The sequence below is a fragment of the Chlorocebus sabaeus genome, chromosome 2, assembly GCF_047675955.1.
Source record: "Chlorocebus sabaeus isolate Y175 chromosome 2, mChlSab1.0.hap1, whole genome shotgun sequence".
Classification (NCBI taxonomy): Eukaryota; Metazoa; Chordata; class Mammalia; order Primates; family Cercopithecidae; genus Chlorocebus; species Chlorocebus sabaeus.
In genome coordinates, this window is record NC_132905.1 from 81,904,646 (window position 1) to 81,923,979 (window position 19,334).

Sequence of the window (19,334 nt, forward strand, 5' to 3'; positions counted from 1 at the left end):
AACAACTCAGGCCATTACCCTCTGGCCATAAGGCCATAGACTTGCTAATACCATGGTCCTTTTTTGTGTATATAAAGTACATGATAAGATGCTGCTCCTGAAACTCTGCCCATTGGGAGCATTTTCCCCAGCTCTGTCTTTCATGATCACCCCGAAAGAAGCATACAGAAGCTGCTATCTATTTTTGATTTGTAATCACATACTGAGCCAGCTCATCTATAATTTAAATGGGCATTTTGCTCCTTTCTTAAAGTGCTCCTACGTCCAGGCAAGTGTTGAAAGAAGAGCAACAGTGTTGAAAGCCATAGATTTCTGGTGCACTTCCCTTTCAGGAGACATGTTTAAGGTTTTTTGCTGCATAATGGGCAGGTATAATGTAAACCTTTTCTTTCTTTGCTACAAAAGCTTCAGTAAATTTTCCATCACTTAAAAATGCTTTGTTCAAACATAGTCTTCTTGGGATTTTCAAAGAAATGAAGATGTTGAAGCTGACACTTTGATTACTGACACTTTGAATACACTTTCAGTGTAGAAAAGTAACTTGATTTTTAAATGACTGTTGAAGAGATTAATGGAAGGAAGAGAGTAAAGACAGGTTTTTGAGTAGATATTAGAACAAAATGAAAATATTTTTTATCAGGATGATTTTAGAAAGCTAAAAATGACTTATGAGGCTGAATAATGGTCTCCAGAGATGTTCATGTCTTAATCCCCAGAATCTGTGACTGTTAGTTGATACCGCAAGAGGAACTTTGCAGTTGTGATATAGTTAAAGCATATGAAATGAGGAGATTAACCAAGATTACCCAGGTGGGCCCCTCTGAAGTCAGAAGACACTGTAATTACAGAAGCAATGGGGCAGAGAATTAGACTTGAAGATGTTGCGCTTCTAGCTTTGAAGACATCTAGAAAGGCAGTCTCTGGAAATGGGGAAGTGCAGGGCAGCAAAGTCTCCCTGGATCCTTCAGAGGACACAGCCGTAGTGATGCACTTCAAATTTCTACCCTCCAGAAGGATCAAATTCTACAAATATGTACAAATATGTGTCCTTTCAAGCCCCTAAACTAGTAGGCATTTGTTACAGCAGCAATAAAAAATGAATACCGTGTGCTATTTTGAAATCTGACTTTTCTGAGAAGCCAGTTAAGTATTTATTTTGTTAACAACTGACTTTTGAGCTCACTGGATGTTAAAAATATTTTTGTCATTAATACACTGCGAATACTCCGTACTAAGTAATATAAGTAGCGTGACATTTTTTGCCTTCTCCCTCTCCAGGCACAACATGAAGAATAACTCAATGATTTGCCTAAAAGAAGACAAATATGTTATCCCTTCACTTCCTAAACTTATTTGTTTTCTCATCTTCAAGAACAAAAGTAATTCAGCATACATATATAACATATTTATATTTCTTTATAAATTATATTCATGTGCAACTATGTAATGTATAATCATATTCATGCAATACCTGTACAAAAAAATGTACACATTTAAAATATAAAAAATAAGATGAAAATGGAATCAATGTAACACAAGTGATTGAAATATCTAATACTTTCTTTCAGTAAATCACTGGATCATATTGCAGATCCCTTGAATTTCTGCTCCTCTCATTACAAACTGTTGTATTAAATGACCAATATATATCTTTTCCTACTATTTAATGATTTTCTCCTTTTTCTACTGTGAGCTTGTTTTGCTGTTAATGACAAATATAGTACAGATTTAGTTAGATGCTATGGAGTATAAGGCAGAATAAGCAATGTGACTAATCCTCATTGTGCATTCTCAAGCTGACTCCCAGTACTCTATCTTCACGTCTCCTGAGCACTATAGCTTATTAAAATTGTCTACTTCTGCAGTATTTTAGTGAGAGGTATTAGGATGCAATATATTTTCTTCTTAACTTGCAAAGGTAATGAACAAAATTATATGATCATTTGGTTAATGATATTAATTTATCAGTGTGAATATGTATTTTAAAAAATCACATACTGTTACGGCAGGAAATAAATTGAAGTTTCTTATATTTTGAAAAAAATCACCTCATACACATGCCATAACTAAAAGGATACTTTGTTGAATGAATCTATTTTAATCACAGCATGAGGATGCCAATCTCATTTTTAAAATATATTTCAGAGTGAAATGTAAAACAACACTGTCCAGTTCTAAAAATTACTGTGTTTCTTTCAAAGCTTTTGGCCTCCAGAAACACTACATGACCTAACCCATCATTACAATGTGTTATAATTTACATGAAAGGGGAAAAAAACAACCCACAGATACAGCCATTAATGAGATGACTTCAACTATCTGCCAACATTGAATAATTTAAGTGCAAAATGACTTTAAAAGGACTGTAGTGTTTTAAAATTTAAAACATCTACAAAAACTTGTATTTTTACAAAAGACCCTGTAACCTCCCACAGCATGACCGGATTCCTGTCAGTAATATTACGGTCAGGGAGATCAAAGAGGAAAATAATAGGCAACCTCCATTAATGCATCCTTGCTTCCAGTCTTAAACTTGATTTCTTTTTTTCCTAAAACGAATTATGTTGTGACCAGGGGATCAAATTAGGACAACGGAATATTTACATTGTATTTTGCAACTCAAACCAATATCCAGAAATCATTCATTTTGCATATGATTCAGGTGGATGTTGATTTCGTATTTAGTATTGATTTGCTATATCCATCTGTAATAAAAGGGTATGATTGTCTAAAAATGACCCTAAATCTTCACTCTGTGCTGAGGGACAGTGAGCCAAGGAGATCTGTTGGGGAGCAACACCAGCATGGTGGCCTGGAGACCTTACAGTTATCCATATATTCATACAGGCAAAGGCTTAAAACACCGTTCCTCGAGTCTTGGAGGAATAGCTTGTGATTTTCCCTCAAAAGGCAAAGACCGCAGGTTTGTGAGGCTCTATCTCCGGGTCATTTCCAAATCATCCTCTTTTTCCCCTGGGAGGCTATTTTGTAATAGTTTCTCATTGTTTCCAGGGTTCTGAGGGTGTATGTCCCCACTCCATCTCAGGGTACAGTTGCAGATCATAAAAGGAATTATTTGCATTCAAGAACTGAATCTCACCAGAGTTTTCCACAACTGGTACTGCGATGATTCTGTGACTTTTATGTCAGTGTCATCCTGTTTGGTGTGTGGGATAAGGAGCTAGGGGGCTGGCATCCTTGGCTATACTTACTTGCACGGTCTATGTAAGTGATAAAACTGTCTGAATCTAAAAAGGTCATTGTGTTTTTACTGGCTGAATCAGTCGGGCCTTGACCTTGGCCTTGTCTGAAGTGTGCTTCCCAGGACCTTGGCCACCTCTCTTCTTCTCATGGAAGGAACTACACTGACATTGATTTTCCTGAATGCTGACAGGGATTAAATTTCCCAGACACCCCTGTTTTCAGATAACTCTAAAGAAAAGCTATCAACCAAAGCAGACAGCCTGGCTCTCAAATCTGAAACTCGTGCGTATCCCTCTATGAATCAGTTTATTCTCATGCTTGCCTTATTGAAGTTTCCTTCACTCAACTGTAAAGCCATGTGTGTGATCAGGAGCTCACCCAGTCCCCACCCTCCATGTCTCTTTGAGGGATGATGGGAAGATGGGTAAAACACACCTTTTCTTTCTTTGCTGAATCTTGGCTTCTAATTGTCCTTTCTCTGAGACTGTGCATGGCAGTTACGGAAATTGCCCTGATACCTAGTGTGTGAGAGGTGGTAGCACCGGTGAAATGAACACTTCAAATGCTAATATTTAAAGAAACATGCTTTATGGACTGAATTGTGTCCCTTTAAAAGTCAGATGTTGAAGTCCTGACTCTCTAGTACCTCAGTCTGTCACTATCTTTGGAGTCAGGGTCTTTATAAAGGTAATTAAGGTTGAATTAGGCTGTTAATGTGAGCCCTACTCCAATTTGACTGGTGTCCACATAACAAGAGTTTGGACACACAAGGAAACATCAAAGGCACACATGTTCAGAGAGACGACCACGTAAAGACATAGCAACAGGGCAGCCATCTGCAAACCCAAGACAGAGGCCTCAGAAGGAACTAAATCTGATGACAGCTTGATCTCAACTTCAAGCCACCAGAACTGTGAGAAAATAAATTTCTGTAGTATTTTGTTATGACAGCCCTAGCAAACTAATATAGATGCTAAATAGGGAAGTTCATGGTGAAAGCTGAAATTATGACTGCATTGGAAACAGATAATTTATTCATCCTTTCTGTAATAACTATTAGCATTCAATTACCTTTGAAATTAGAAGACCTATGCTCACATAGTATAGGAGACCTCAGGAGCTAGGAATGGCCGCACAGTAGCCATTTTAGCATCAATTATGTAAAATACTTATTACTTTGAAATATAGAACACCTACTCTTAGCATGTGTGAATGTCCTAGAATATCCATGGAAAATCCTTTACTTTTACTCTAAAAAGTCTTTTGGTCATCCTCATGTGGCAATTCTTTCTTCCTCTGGATAAGTTGTGCTTGCTCAAGTATAACCTTGAACAAATATTACTATAAGAACTCAAACATTATGTTTGCAAAAGATAACTTCTACAACTAATAACAAGCAGAGAGGATGAACAGATGGTAAGCTCTGAAAAAATTGTTTCTTTTAGTTTTATATATTTAAAAGTATATGCTCAGTTCTTGTAATGAATTCTACTAGAGAATAGAGGAAGCCCACTTGTCATTGGTCTAATTAGAGAATAAAAGGTTGTAATTGGTGGTTGTCACTGTCAGTTATCTTGTTTAAAAAAGGAATTAAGGCACTTCAACCATATGAAGCAGTTAATAGATGATGTCCTCAGAGTAGTTAAACCTTTGTCCACTATTTCTCATTGGGAAATCTCTATACATCTGACTGCCTTTCTTCTGGACTATTGTTTCATGAAGTTTGTAGTGTGAACAGACTTGGAAGACAGAGATTGTGTGTCCTTCTGCAGCACAGTGCAGGGTTATTTATAGTCCATTATCCTAAACATAATGTCTTTCTCCAGCACTGACTCTTAGGTCCATTCCAATAGCTTAGTGTTGGATCTGCTGTTTGGAAAGCTGCAGACTAGCATTTTAAAGTCACCCCTCTTTGAAACCACAAACCGAAAACAAATCATGATGCTATCTGGGTAAATCATCTAGATGTCCCCAATAGGAGTCTATTTTTCATAAGGACAATTGGAATCAACCTGCTCGTCAACAACCACCTAGACCGTTACCATTGCTTCCTGTCCCCATGTGCGTGACAACACATCCTCCATTGTAGACTAGATACAAAATAAAAACTCTGTGTTTCTAGTGCAGAGGCTACCGCTACACGCAACTTATGTGACTCCCCAAAAATGTTGACTTTTTTCTTTTGTGTCAAGGTAAAGAAGCTGCATGGCATGCAGTATTGCACTGGCCCATTCTTGGCGGAATGAATATATCAGGCATTTAACCTCATATGGAACTATCAGTCATGCCTCAGCATCAGTGACACTTTTTTAGGTTAGAGAGTGGCAGCTGTAGTCCAGCTGCTGGCTCAGGCCAAATCACTGTAGCTCCTGAATCTAATGTGGGTCACATTTTCAATTTTCTGGACCATTTGAAATTTGGCAGTGGTGGGCCTTTAATCACAAAACCTACTAAAAAAATAAGTGATTGTCAAGGTGTTCAATGGGTCATCCATGGTTCTCATCCACAGTCATCTAGTATTTTTTGAGCATTAGAAAGGCCTCATTAAAAATTGACATTAAAAGTTTGCCACCATCCTTACCTCTTTTTGGTTCACATACAAGACAATTTTGTGAATGAATGTGGCTATCACCAGAAATAAGTAATCCACTCTCAAATGCTTTCTGGGTAATTACCAGGACAAACAAGTCAGAGGTTATATACAAGCATTTCAGGTTTCTGCCATTACCACTTCTGGATCTGATGCTTCATTTTTTTCCTGTAAAAGCAACACCGATTCAGCCAGATTGGAATACACACTGAGCCTGCCTAGGGAAATTAGGCTTAATTCTGGCTCAGTTGCCTGTATTCTCCTGTAATACTGGCATAATCGTAGATCACAAAGATAGTGATCATCTGGTTCAATACACTACTGTTGGCGACGTGGGCCAATGTAGAGAACACAACAAATCTCTGTAAATTCTATAAAACTCTCCTTGCTCTTTGTACACCTGACTCTTCCAGACAAAAATTCTGATAAGAAAATAGATAAAATTATATCCACTGAAATGTGGCACATGGACTTTGTGGTAGTAGAGGGAGAGCAACAACTAGGTACCTAATCTGCCAGGTGACAGGTATATCAGATCCTGAGAGAGGTGTAGGGGAAGGAGGACTATTGGTGACCTTCATCTTTCAGATCTGCCTTTGGAGCCTTCCTCACGAAAGTATCACTGTGCAGCTTCTCTCCGGAACTGTTGGAAGAAGTTTCAGTGTAACCACCTGCTGGGTTAGCTATGCCCAGCAGACATCTCTGTCCACAATTTGATCACTATTTGCCTTAATCTTATGGAGAAATCTATAGATACTGTAAAGAATGGCTCCTTCTTCTGAATCTTCTAAGCAACCTGTCAACACAGGCGTACTGTCTCTGCTTCATGCCTATTTTTACAGCTGCTCCTTAGTCATTCCCTGGGGAGAGGCATCCCATCCAGCTGATAATATAGACATTATAGCTTGAACTGAGTGACCCCAGTAGGCTCCCGCAAACAGGGATTAAACTGAGTTATTCAAGCTAAACTGGGAACCCTGAGAACTACAGACTATATTTCTTGAGTAGAAGCCAGTTGTTAACTTTTTTCTTTCTGCAAACAACATGTCTTGCTCATTAGATGTGGTCATAAGAGAACTTCAAGTGTATAAGGAAATAGTACTTGGCCCTAGAAGACTTTCAGGTCAGCCTCAATTCAGTGACCTATTTTAGATTTAAAAATGCCCTAAATTCCTTCTTGCATGCAAAGGTGGAGAGTGTAATTGTTAATATATTCTGTTATTCTGGATTAAGGTCTCCAGCCCTATGGAGCAGTCCATTTGGAAACCTAAGGAGAAAGTCACATGGCTTTCCAAGGTAGACCCTGATGGCTTACGGGATTTGTTCAACTGGTTGAGACCAGGATGCTGGGGCGTGCTTTAAATATGCAGGCAGGCCTCATCCGGCTGCTCGAGGTGGTGCTGATAGTGGCCTAAGTTAAATGCTAAATGAGACAAATTGAACAGATTTGGTCCCGGCTACTAACGGTCAGTTGAACCGAAGTGGTCAATGAAGAGGTGTACTTACAGAGAAATTGTCCAGAAGTCAGGACAGTAAAGGAATGTGCAGATAATATAGGAAGACAATCCCCCTATGATCTCGTTTATTTCTGTACATGTTGGTCTGGACTCCTTCCAATGATGTTTGCACAATGCACAGCCTCGGATGATAGGAATAATGTCTCCCTCAAGCACAAAGGGCAGATTTGTTTACTGTCCAGTAAAGTAAAATAATGTCTACCTCTGGAGCAAGGTGAAGGCATGCTTACTGCTTTTATAGAAGAATTAGCTCCCCTAAACTCTGGGCTTTTCTGCTGTTAACACAACTCACTTCGTGTGTGAGCTTCACCTACTGTCTCTGGCTTGCCCTCTGGGAATTGGAGTTTGAGAAACTTGCTCAAGAAAATGCTGATATTCTGGCTACTGGAATTGTTGTGACTCATAAAGGTATCTGTGCCTCACTCAGGAGTGTCGTATCTTGTGTCAGCATTCATGAAACAGTGGCAGGCTAACTTGTTAGCTTGCAAGAAGAATACAATCTAAGACTCTTTACAGTACTTGGTACTTCTGAAACATACTCTTAGGTTATACCAGTTCTAATTTCCTAAAAGGAAGAGAAAATTAAAAAAAAATAATAAAAGAAATTACCAAGACCATATTTAGAGACAATGTAGGTAATATTTAGTCATTACTTAATATTATTCTAAATAGAAAATTCAAAGAATCCTCCTTAAAATGCCATATCATTGTCTGTCTTTGTTTTAGTTTTGAATCTGTCTTTGATACTATGATAAAAAAGAACCACTTAATTTAATACGAGCATGGAAAAAGGGGAATCTCCTGTTCTTTAGGAATAAACCTGTAAGAAATGGAGTAAAAGCATTCATTATTGAATAATAAAATGGAAATAGTAGGAAGTGTCTTCTTACAAAGAACTCTGGGAGCTGGCACAAAGGGAAAGGCTCCCAAAACACAATGTCTAATACAGGTTGCTCTCCTGATACGCAGATGCACATGTACAAGGCTGATATTCATCCCAGTGTACTGGTATGGCTGTGAAGGTGTCAACGGCACTAACAAGCCATTTAGAGCTGTTGTCACATCCTTTAAGTACCTTCTGTCTGGACTGGCAATTCTCCAACTCTGGTGTGATGGTCCTTCCAACCTTATAGCAGTTAAGTTTCTTTCTCCCTTCCTGCTGCCTGGCATGTCAGGAAGCCTCCAGCATTTTACTGTAGGAAATTTGCCAACATCCACGGTATTAAGCATTGCCTTTGTTGCATTAGTTATTAAATATTTTGAATATCACAACTGATTAATTATCCACTTAGGGGTCATACTGAAACATCCATTAGTATCCCCCAAATCCATCTCTGTCTTCCCTCCAGAACCTATTCTTCCTCTTTTATATTCTGCCTCAGAGGAAGTCACCACTAAGCCCAGTCTGTTGCCCAATAAATATTTTTTATAGTTTTATCTCTTCTCCATACCCAAATCCTTTCCATTGTGCTTGTTATCCCTGTAATAAACCTCACTCCCTCTTTCTCTCCTTTTCACTGCCTTATTTTTCTCTGTCTACTGTCTCCAACCCCTCCAATCTATTCATTCTCATGGCAGCTGTTGGATTAGTTTTTAAATACAGTCTTACGTGGTTACTCTCAGTTTAAAATTCTTCAACAGCTTCCATGTAAACTTTTCACCTGGCCTATGGAGAGCTGGTCTCGGATGACCCAGTTAACTCAGATCTTACCAATCCACCACTCAGACCGTTGTGCCAGCCATACACAGCAAACTACTTGTTATTCATACAGCTATTCCATCCTCCTGCACCTCTGTGTCTTCATCACCACAAACGGCCTCTCCAAATCTTTCCTGTGTTAATTTCCACTCAACTCTAAAATTTCAGCATAGACATCCCCTTTGGGAGGCATGCCTAGGTGAACAAATAATATCTCTTCTGTACTATAACATGTGTATATTTCATTTTATATTTCTTGTCTGGTTACTTTTCTAGATCATGCAGTTCTTTAGAGTTGTTTATAATACATTAAAATATCTCAATAAATATTGGCTTAATGAACAAATTTATTCCTAATAAAATGACTTACATGTTGACTGTGGGCATGTATCCATTTTTTAAAGTATGTATGATAAAGTGTTATATACCAAAAAATCTTGACATCTTGATAAAGAGAACAGCCATCAAATTTTCATCATATCAAAGAGTAATTATGTCGGCATAATGTAAATAGAGTGTCAATTAAAAACAAAAAAGGGGTCTAAGCTATGAGAAAATCCAGGACGATATTATAATAAAGACTGTTTGCATTATTGGAGACACGCTTCCCCAGACTACACATTTTCTTTCTGAAATGTTCATTTATAAAAGGCTTATAAAAATCAGTAAAATTTTTTCATATGAAAATGAGGCTGTATCACAATAAATGATTTTTCTTAGGAATAAGTTAAGGGATGCTCACTCATTTTGTAATTGCTTTTATTATTCATTCAACGCTAAAAATTTTTACAAGACAACCCAAAAAATAATAATCCTACAATGAGAAAGTAGACAAGTTGGTAATTTCTCTTAAATGCTTAAAAGTGTGTCATTTGCCTTTTTGGACTAGTTTTAAACTTTTGCCTATATAGAATCTAATGGGCTAGAAATAGAGCTATAAATTGGGTCATGGATAACTAGCTCTCCCCACCTCCAACCAGAACTGTTTCTTTTTCTTGGTGAGGAAAAGAGAAATTCCAAATTTAAGTTTCAAGGCCATCTGTGTAACTTTTCATAATATTTCTTCACAGGGAATGGTTTCTAATTTCATGGAAGGTGAAGAGTAAGATATAGACATCTGTGGAGGCCTTCAATAGTTAATCCTGGAAATATCTGGGTGAGTAAACACAGTGCTGGAGGATTATAAAGACTTTTCCAATCTATATATGTTAGTAAATTGTATAAAATTAAGGTGGAAGAAAGTCTGTATTATCACAAATTTTAAAGCCACATTGGTGCTGTTATCCAAAGATTAACTGTAGTATTTTTTTCAAATGTTTTTATACTACAATTTTTTTTTGTTAATTTTTTCCCTTCCTGTCAGCTAAAGATAATTGCATTGAGTTAGGAAAGAAATTATTCTTTATCTGTAAGGTTCATAAAGAGAAACACTCTCCATGTGTTTCAACATTTTTGTCTAGTTATCTAGAATGTTTTCCACTCTTTTCAATTAGGTTTCTTTCTCTGTCTCACATTTAAACTATGACTTGATCTCATCCATTTTTCTTAATGAAAGAGAGAGTTGTTGGTATTCACAATATTGCTTTCTGTTTTTTGTTGTTGTTGTTTGTTGTTGTTGTTGTTTTTCCAGTTAATACACATTCTAGAATCTACACAGACTCGGAGGAATCTGGTTATGGATTTTCTTTTAGTTCTAAAATATATCCAAATTCTGTTGTCCTCTGTGTTTCTCTGGATCTAAAGAAGCAATAGAATCCAAAACAAATTCTTTCTTTCATCTTGGAAAATAATGTGAATATTTATTTTGCCACAGCTGCTGGGCAGTTTAACTCCTTTCTCCCTGAAGATGTATTTCTATCTTAGATAATGGGACTAAAAATATTTTTAGGCAGAATGATGCCATAAACTGATTCCACATAACTCAGAGGCTTATAATTAAGTCAGCTTCCCTATAGGTTCTCTCTAAACTAATTTTCTGATTCCATGAAATGGCAACTTTTATGATAGTCATCATTCCAAACACGTTCATTAAATTCTATTAACAGTAAGTGCTACATGACATTGACCCTGAATTTTAAATACTGAACTTTCTGGCTACTTCAAGAAACCCATACAACATGTACATATGTTGCTTATGGTGGGAAATTCTTTATTTCTGCTCTGCTTCAATGGCGTGGACCTTGGGGAAGGGAGGGAGATTTCTTAGAGGGCGATAACTAGGTCCCAGTTTTTTCTTCTAGGTCTATTTTGCATTGTTACTCCTATTTCTAACACCATGTCTCCACCTACTAGGATTGTGTTAATATCTGTATTTTTTATTTTATTTTATTTTATTTATTTATTTTTTTTTTTTGAGGCAGAGTCTCGCTCTGTGGCCCAGGCTGGAGTGCAGTGGCCAGATCTCAGCTCACTGCAAGCTCCGCCTCCCGGATTTACGCCATTCTCCTGCCTCAGCCTCCCGAGTAGCTGGGACTACAGGCGCCCGCCACCTCGCCCGGCTAGTTTTTTGTATTTTTTAGTAGAGACGGGGTTTCACTGTGTTAGCCAGGATGGTCTCGATCTCCTGACCTCGTGATCCGCCCGTCTCGGCCTCCCAAAGTGCTGGGATTACAGGCTTGAGCCACCGCGCCCGGCCAATATCTGTATTTTTTTAAATTAAAAACCCTCAGATTTAACATCTATCTAATTAAAATTCCACTAACAACTGTGTTAGAAATATCCCCAATCATATAATTTTACAAGTTTGATGCATATTTCTCCATATATTATTTGCAGTTGCCTCTGACAATCTCTACTATAGATTGATCTATAATATCTTCCACCCAATCAGCACCCTAAACACACTCCACTTGACAAAGTGTGGAATGAATGGTGATAATTAGGATGCTTAAAATTATAGAACTTATTTATGGCTGGGCTTGCAAATAATCTACCCACACTGCCAACCAATATCCTTATGTAGATAAAACTACTAGGATGCAGATGCTTGCTCCAACATGGGAGGCAGTGGGGTGCTGATAAAATTATGGTAGTGGTCCCATCAAGTTTCTAATAGCTCAACAAATTGGAATCTTCATTTTTACATAACGACTAAAAATATTGGCACAGTTTTAAAACATTCTACAGGCCAAACAAAATATGTCTGAGGGCCGAATTTTGCTGTTAGGCTACCAGTTACACCTGATTTGAGGATTTCATTTTGCCTCTTTTATTCCCTCTTTATAAAAATTTTTTTGATGAGTTGCTACTACCAAACATAAGCTGAGAATATTTAGTGAGAAAAATAAATCACAATAAAGAATTCCTTTTGTGATTTATTGAATAATTGGCAACAGAAGAATACTGTATTTGAATTTTCTTTCCAATAGTTGAAATTTTCAAGATAGATTTTATGGAATTAGGCTCACGAACTATTTTAACCATTTAAAAAATGTTGTAATGTTTGAGAGAAAATAATGTTTTTCTATGAAAGAAGTATGCCTTTGCATTATTAAATTTACTGGAAAACCTTCTTACTGAAAAAATAGATGCCAATGGATTATTCTGCAGAATATCCTGAGATGTGTGTTTAGTACAAACTTACGCATTAAATGGATTACTGTCATCTGTTTAAGGATTACATCAATGACCAAGACATTAATCTCTCAACTGAAGCTTCCCAAAGCTGGCTGAAAATTAGAATCACCTGAGGCAATATTAAAACAGTCACTTGCCTGAAGGCCACCTGGAAGGATTTTTGACTTTAATTATCTGGAGTATTTACATAGTTGATAGAAAGTCACAAAAAAAAAAGACAAAATAAAAAAAGATCTGAACATCACAATGAATACACTTGAACTAATTGATATATTTAGAACATAGAACACTGCACCTAAGAAAAACGGAATTTATCTTTTTTTTCAGGTGTACATCTGAGCTTAAGTAAAATCAACCATGCAATTAACTATAAAATAGTCTCAAAAAAATTTAAAATACTTAAATGATTTAAAATATATTCTTTATTATGAGATTAATAAGATTCAACCATATAATAAGCTATAACAAAGCCTCACCAAAATTTAAGTTACCACAATAATTTAAAATATGTTCTCTAATTATGGGATTAATTATAATCACAACAAAATTATAACAAAAAAAGTTCTACTTCCTGGAAATTAAAGAATATACTTGTAAACAATTCATGGATCAAAGAATAAATCAGCACAAAATTATACAATTATTTAACTAAATTTTAAGATAAAGAATTTTGAGATGCAGCTGGAGCATTGTTTAAAGAAAAAAATGATAGCCAATTTGCATATATGAGAAAGAACAAAGGGTAAAAATCAACAATTTAATTTTTCATCTAAAGAATCAAAACTATATAAAGGAGAAAGAAATAATAAAGAACAGCAATGGATGAAATAAATAGGCCAGGAGCAGCGGTTTATGCCTGTAATCCCAGCACTTTGGGAAGACGAGGTGGGCGGATTGCCTGAGGTTAAGAGTTCGAGACCAGCCTGGACAACATGGTGAAGCCCCATTTCGACTAAAAATACAAAAGTTAGCAGGGCATGGTGTCAGGTGCCTGTAATCCCAGCTACTCGGGAGGCTGAGGCAGGAGAATCACTTGAACCCGGGAGGCAGAGGTTGCAGTGAGCTGAGATCGCACCATTGCACTGGGGGACAAGAGCGAGACTTCGTCTCAAAACAAAACAAAACAAAACAAAACAACAAAAAAAGAAAGAAATAATGCAGAATAGAGAATGTAACCAAAGCAATGGTTGAAACTTGAAAGATTAATCAATTTTATAATTAATATTGATCAGGACGGAAAAGAAGAAAACAGAATTACAGAAATCAAAATGGGCACATAAACACAAGCTCTACACATATAAATAAAAAAGAACACTACGAACAACTGTAAGCAAAGAAATTTGATAATATGGTTAAAACGAGCACATTACTATACAAGTACAACTTGCCAAAGTTAAGAGATGACATATACAATCTCGGTAGTGAGGCATCTGTCAAAGAAATTATATTTGTTATTCCAGAAAAGTTTGCACAAGAAAACTCCAGAAGCAGATGGTAAAGACTAGTGAATTCTTCCAAACATTTAAGAAAGATACAACCCCAATCTTGTACAAAACATAGAATAATGAAGACAACCTTTCCTAACTACTTTTGGTAACTAACAAAACCATAATTCTAAATCCTGTCAAGAACATTAGAGAAAAAATAATATACCATAGAAGCCAAAATGAAGCATTAGACTAAAATTTAACACCCCTTCATGAAAAATCTTTTAGTAAATTAGGAGAAAAAGTAAACTTTTTTAAATGGCAAGAGATAGCTACAGAAAACCAGAGTGAGTATACATTCTGGGATTTAAGAGAAAAAAATAGAAAACTTTTTTCCTGTAGAGGAGGAAGAAAATAAGCATATTCACTGTTCCTATTTTAATATTGTGGTGGAGAAACTAACCATTGCAATAAGGCAAAAATAAATAAGTAAAAAAGGAGGCAGATATATAAGGACATAAGGATTGGAAAGAAATAAATTAAACTGTCAATTTCTTGATTATAACATGGCAACAAAAAAACACTAAAATTATTTTAGAAATGATTTCAATAAATTAGCAAATTTACAATCATCACAGGGTCCAAGGTTAATATAAAAAAAAGAACAATTGTATTTCTACCACAAATAAAACAACACAGTTGGAAATTTAAGATAAGAATAAAGGGTAAAAAAGTTATGTAATACTATTTGCAAAGCAGTAATATAATTAAATATCTAAAAATAAAACAAAGGTTTGTAAAATCACATTAAAATCTATAAAATATAATTGAAATAAGTTAATGATGACCAAAGCACACACCATGTATATGTTCTGGAGACTGAATGTTGCAAAGATGTCAGTTCTGCTCAAATTTATCTATATATTTGCAAAACCATCAAGACACTTATAGGCTTTTTTTTCTCAGACATTGACAGATTATGAATCCATATATTTATACAACGTGCCATGAAAAGACAAAGTTATCTCCCATAGAAGGACAAACCCAGGGAAACTGTAGTAACAGCTGTGATTTTACTATGAAATTATAAAGCTGTACTAAAATGTTATGATTCTGACAAAAGGATAGAAAAAAATAGAACAGAATACAGATTCTACGGGTACCTCAAAAACATGTAATGTCATCTAATTTGTGATAATGGTGGCACTTCAATGAAGTCAGAAAATAATTGTGTTGTCAATATATGTAAATTAGACATCGATATATGAAAAGGTAGTATCTTCACCCCTACTTCACACTGTACACACAAAAAAAAATTTAGATGGATTGCAGATCTAAATGTAATAATAATAATAAAGGTTCAAGAAGAAAAATTTGTTTTAATCTTGGAGCAGGCAATAGTATCTTTACACCAACCTCATACCATAGACAAAAATAAAATCTAGATGGAGTGCAGATCTTAATATTTTAAAAAAATAGCATGTGTGCTTTTAATAATAAAATTACCATGGTTTGAGGGGTGATGGTTTCAGAGGGAAATATGGGATAACCTTGACCTCTGAATAGGCAATAATTTCTGAAGCAGGGTCCAAAACTTGTAAAAGTGTCAAATTAAAGTATATTAAAATTAAAAACATTGATTCATCAAAAACATGATGAAGAGAGTGAAAATTTAAACTACAAAGTGCAAAACGATCTTCACATTTCCTATATCCAATAGAAATCTCATAGCCAGAACCAATAAAGAAAGCTTACAAATCAAGGAAAAGCTGTTTACTAGATTGTATGAGTTAGCTTGGGAAAATTGATCAGGTTGTACACTATAAAATACGAACTTTCTATATACTATGGGAGAATCACATTTAGAATTAAAAGTAACATTTTCCGAAATGGGGCCTGGGGAAATGGTGCTTCCGTGCTGCCAGGGTTAAGACTCACCATCCCCAGTTCTTAAGGCAGTGAGGCCTGGCTGAGGACTGGTGGCTGGGACTGATCACCTTGGGCAGCATCGGCTTCTTTATTTTGCTTCCCTCAGCCTGTGTGGTACTTTTTTTCTGTGACAGAAAATGTATGGCCATTTCCCACACCAACGACCCATGCTCTAATTATTCAACATCAACTGAGTGTCTAACAACTCGAGTTTAACGCTAAGTCCTGGACCTAGCGCAGACTCACAGGTCAAGGGCTCAGTCTCAAGAAGCTGCCCCCACTTCAGCTGGCAGCTGCAAATGGACTTTCGGGACCTCCCCATGGTTTCATCCATCCCAGTCAATCACAAGTTCAGGGCTTCCTACGTGCTCAGAGAAAAATTGAGAAGTAGGTAGTAGGACCTACTCCACAGGTTCAACAATTTACTAGAATGATTCACAGAACTCAGGAAAGTGCCCTACTTAAAATTATCAGTTTTTTATAAAGGATTAACTCAGAAACAGACAAATGGAAGATGTAAAACAATGTATAGGAGGCAGACGGTGGCACAGTTGACATACCCTTTCCGTGCTCTCTACCTTCCCAGCACATCCATGTATTCACCAACCTAAAGGCTCTCCAAATCTTGCTATTGAAGAGTTTTCATAACCCAGTCTCCAGCCCCCTCCTTCTATTCAGAAGTCTGGGGGTAGGGCTGAAATTTCCAATTCTCTAATCATGTGCTTGGTCTTTCTGGTGACCAGTCCTCATCCTGAAGCTATCTAGGGACTTTACCAAGGTATAAACTCAAGTATAAACTCAGGTGTGGTCTAAAAGGGTTCTTTATGAATAACAAAAGACCTTCCTATCACTCACAGAATTCCAAGGGCTTTTGGAACTCTATGTCAGAAGCTGACCACAATGACTAAACACACATTTTTATACCACATGCCCTAAAAATAACATTCTATGTATGAAAAAGCCTGAGAAAACCTTCTGAGATTAACATTTTTCCAAATGTCTTTTGTAGCTTATTAGTGTTCCCTACATCAGATTTCATTTTAGAAAATAAGACTTCATATATTCTTTGCTGATTGTATATACAGTATTATATTATAGCTCTTTCCATATCTGTACCAAGAAAATCTGTGTAATTGTTTGATCTAATGTTTTTCACATATTTAAACACAACAATTTTTGTGTGCTTTCGTAATGCCTATTAACTAGCCCAAGGACATTATGGTTCTAAAGAATGTATTTTTAGAAAACTATCATTTTCATTTTTGTCTCTCTTCTACATTATGTTAGGAAAGCACTTTTCCAGGGAGAAAAAGAAAGAAGAGTTTTAATTCAAGCATTATATGTAAAATCCACAAAGAACCAAAGGTAAATCCCAGGTACTTCTCAATTTTTCTCTGAGCATGTAATATATTTTTCTACTTGAATTTAGCTTTTGTAAACCAGTTCCGATGCAAATTTAACTAATGATATAAATACTTGTATATTTTTATTTGTTGATGTTTTGGGCTGTGTGTGTGTGTGTGTATTTGTGTCTGTATTTATGAGAAGATGTTCCTGTGTTTCTCTGAAGTTCTACCTGCTCCCTTCACACAATTCAATTGCGCTTTCTTTTGTTTGACTTAGACACATTGACTGTGCCTCATACTCTTGATCATTATACCTTCAATAGCAGGTTATAGAAGGGATTCACCGTTCCTGAAGCAGTGGCTGTAGTGGTTGTATGAAATATACATTTACACTGAGTAGCGCCAGTTGCTTCCACCTGCATTATCTCAAAGTTTGGCTTTCAAGTGCAATCTTTGTAGGGTAGGACAAGTAGTAATCTGACCATAGTTGTTATCATAAGTGTCCTAAAGCCTGGGAGATTCCCTACAAGCCAGCTCCCTAGTTGATTGATTATATGCAGTTGAATAAGTAGTTGAAAACTCCAACTGTGACTCTGGTTCTAGTTATGTTTTTTGGCTTCATTTTTTAAATATATAAATGAAAGAGTTTGAATGAGTCCGTAATGACATAAAAATTGAACTTGCAGCACAGTAGCAGCCTGGCAGTTTATATCTACTTATTACTCTAAGTTTCCATATCCAAACTTTTCATTCTCTGACCCAACATATTAGTAAATTTTAAAATATATATGTGTGTGTGCATGTGTATACACAAATATGTATACGTGATTTATCTATTCATATGAGTCTGCACATAGATATAAGTCATTGTTATTGCTGCCAAAGCTGATACTTAACATGCCAGTTGGAAAATAGTTCCTAAATTTATCATATACTTCTGCATGGGTCTTAGGGCACTCACTCTCCTGAATTGGAAGAGATGAAGTATGAAACTGATGCTTCCGATGGTTACAGTTTTGAATGATGACAGAAAAAAATACACATGAAAGCTTCACTGCTCTGTTCTGTATTGAAAATTCTCTCTTTTTCCATTTCTGTTAAATAAAACTTGTTTAGGCATATCCTTGAACATTACCGGGGATAGTCATTGAATTTTTGATTTCCATCAATTTGAATAATTCTAAAAATAACAAATTCAGCATCATTTCCCTTGCTTGGAATGTGCCTTAATAGGGAATCCCATGTTAGACAATTTCTCCAATGTCCTCAGTCTTCATTCACAGATTCTTGCTCTTCATTTTACAGATTCTTGCTCTGTTGCTCAGGCTGGAGTGCAATGGCGCGATCTTGGCTTACTGCAAGCTTCGTCTCCCAGGTTCATGCCATTCTCCTGCCTCAGCCTCCCGAGTAGCTGGAACTACAGGCGCCTGCCACCACACCCGGCTAATTTTTTTGTATTTTTTTAGTGGAGACTGGGTTTCACTGTGTTACCCAGGATTGTCTCAATCTCCTGACCTCGTGATCCAGCTATTGTTTGTACAAACAGATTAGGCATAGTAAGCCATTCTTATTAGTTCTGCGAATGGTAGAAAGCTTCCCTAAGTCCCATTTGCCAGCTAAGGGCCAGTTCTTCGGTCTCTCAAAGTGCTGGGATTACAGGCATGAGCAACCGTGCCCGACCTGTACTTTCTTAAAGTATCTATTAGTTAGTGAAAATACTGTCATCCCAAGACTGGGATGTGTTTGTGTCACAGTTATGACTTTCTCCTGCAATATCTCACCCAAATTAATTGTAACAATAAAAGAGGTCTTGGAGAGAAGCTCTCAGGTTCCTCGAAAGCCTGGGGATGAGGCAAAAACTACCAAGTTTTACATGAAGTAAGCTCCACCTACATGTTCTTGATCATTGCTTGACTTTCTGAGCCATATTTCCCAGTCTTCCTTTTCACTGCCTTTTGCAAACAATATTTTCATATTATTACAAAGCTGAAATTCTTTTCAACTTCTTATACCAGATGGCTTCACAATATGCATATGTTTCCTTGG